The 2,661-nt window shown below is 34.9% G+C and overlaps 1 protein-coding gene across 2 annotated transcripts in view; it reads left to right on the top strand.

Moving 5' to 3' along the window:
• Dtwd2 (DTW domain containing 2) overlaps positions 1–2,661 on the top strand; it is a 215,665-nt gene that overhangs the window by 4,580 nt on the left and 208,424 nt on the right. The gene's annotated exons all lie outside the window — the stretch shown is intronic.

The following is a 2,661-nucleotide window of genomic DNA, read 5'->3' as shown; positions in this document are numbered from 1 at the left end:
CAGGTCGGACTCATAGTGATCCTCCTGTTTTCATCTTCCCCAGTGCTAGGATTACAGGTGTGTGCCACTATGCCCAGACTCATTCACAGGCTCAGAGTGCTCTGGGGGTGGGGTGGGGCTAGCGTGGCATGCTGTATGCTAGACCAGGGATCAAACCCTGGTCCCTGCGCTTGCCAAAGCAGGCACTTAGTTCCCTGAGCTATCTTGCCAGCCCCATATTTTTATTTTGGGTCTTAAGTATGTTGTTGTGGCTGGTTTGAGCGATCTGCAGTGTATTGTATATTGGGTGGGAAAAAGTGAAAAGTGGTAAATTTCAGAATAGTTAATTTAGAAAAATTGAAACTGTTGAATTGTTATGAACTTTGAGAAAAGAAACTTTTGATTAACTGAAAGCTATATTGTTGATGACAATTTACACAATAAAATTCAGAAATTCTGAAAATTCAATTTTGTGTGTATAAGAATGTATTTCCAAGGGAAAGTTAGCCTTTTGTTAATATAGGAGATACTTATTCTTTAGTTTTTTTTCATAATGTGTACAAAGCTAATGTATAAATTACTATGTAAGCTAATCATGTATTCAAAGTTGGGCAAAGATGTTATATGTCAAGGGGACATTTTTTCTTAATCTTAAATAAATCTAAAACAAGGGGTGACCATTTTGAAAACCACATTAAAACTTTCTAAATGTTTGATTTATTTTTCAAAAAATACTTATTATATTCTGTTACAATTATTGTATTATTATATTACATATTCCCCCTAAGAATTATATTATCTTCTGATGTATAGGTTTTCTTCAGAGACCATCAAAACACTTTAATTTCCTAAGTCATTTGCCCAAAATTAATATTTATAGTTCTATTAGTGCTTAGGGAGTTAACTATTCAAAAATAATGAGTCTAGAATTTGCTGTCACTTAAAAGGAGTTCACAAGTTATGTTTTTAGATGTACATTTTTATTTAATGTATGAGAAACCTTGTGATTTATTGTTTTATTTTTATTTTATGAAAAATATAAAACAATTTTAAAACAAAATAATAGAATAACAATAGTTAATACATTGTGTATTATTATCTTTTTAAAAATGTATTTGGTACAGGGTCTCACTGTACAATTGAGACTCATAGTTTTCCTCCTGTTTTCAGCCTCCCCAGAGTTGGGATTATGGGCATGTACCCCATGCCTAGTCTTACTGGCTTCCTCGGTGCACTGCCTGGGGATGGGCCAGCTCCACTGAGGCATGTAGTGTGGAGGTAGAGCGTAGGGGAGGGATGTATTGTTATCTTAAAAGTAGTTACTCAGAGTTCAAGATATTGACATAAACAATTCTCCAAATGATATTAGCACAAACCTTCCTTTTCAGTGAACTAAGAGAAAATCATAACTACCTTGTTTTTTTTTTTTCTTTTACCTTTTTTCCTTTCCCCTTTCCTCCATCCCTAGTTTCTCTTTCCTTTGAACATTTCTTTCCATGTCACAATATCCACTGTACATTTTGGACCTTATTTATTCTTTAGTTTCTTACACTGGAGACCATGTGATGTTTAAATATGTGAGTGTGGTTTATTTCATTTATGAGTATGGTTTCTAGTTAATCCTTCTTTTATTATTTTTTTTGTCTTTGTGATCTAGGGTCTTGCTATGTCATTCAGCTTGGCCTTGAGTTCACCTTATAGCCCCGGCTGATTTCAAACTCACAGCGATCTTCCTGCCTCAGCCTCTCAAGTGCTGGGATTACAGGCATGCACCATTATGCCCATTCTCTTGTCCTTCTTTATGGCTGAGAACCTGGTACTTTAAATAGTATTTTTTCCTTTATAGTCTGTTAAAGTCAGGTGACTATTAAAGGCCAGACTAACTTTAGATTTCACATTATAATTGCTGTACACTTAATATAGTATTGTTTATTTATATTACATCATTTCCCCCAATTAGTCCCCCCCCCCCCCCAGGGATTGAACTCAGGCCCTTGCACTTGCCAGGCAAGTGCTTATTCTACTGAGCCATCTCCCTGGCCCCCTGTACACTTAATAATGAATTATACTTAAATAATATGGCTATCTTAGTTTTTCTGTTGTATATTAAGTTTTTAAATTTTTTTATTTTTCCCCCATAATTTTATTGAGAAACAAATAACAATGAGATAGTTTCAAATCAAATTGGTAGGACAGTTCCAATAGTGAACACACTGCATACTCTATTCCTAGTGGTTATTGGCTGTACAAGATGCAGACATGATATCCTATTTACAAACACTATTAGAACAAATCCCTCTATTCATTAAGAGAATGTAGCTATTTATCTATTTTAACCATTTTGAATACACAGATATAAAATGGACATTCATCTGTATTCCCTTTTTTGTTTAGTTCCGTCATTTGAATATCATAGGTGTGTTAACTAAGCAAAATATTCCAAAAGAGGCCAGTAGTCCATAATAGTATTGGATCTTCCATTTGACTGGCAGTGTCAGAAATTGTTGACAAGAGTCCCCTACAGTTCAACATAACACCATGGCTTTACTTCCTATACTTCGTTTTTATACTTTTCTGCTGGTTGGTTAAGACCAAGATAAAGCAAGACCTATGCAACAAGAGTTGTAGCTTTTGGATCTGATGAGGTCAGTGAAATCCCCTCAGGATTTATCCTGAGATCCT

The sequence above is a fragment of the Octodon degus genome, unplaced genomic scaffold (genome assembly GCF_000260255.1).
Source record: "Octodon degus isolate 3935 unplaced genomic scaffold, OctDeg1.0 scaffold00124, whole genome shotgun sequence".
In the NCBI taxonomy this organism is placed as follows: Eukaryota; Metazoa; Chordata; class Mammalia; order Rodentia; family Octodontidae; genus Octodon; species Octodon degus.
The sequence above is the reverse complement of the archived record's forward strand: the minus strand, read 5'-3'. Positions and strand labels throughout refer to the sequence as shown.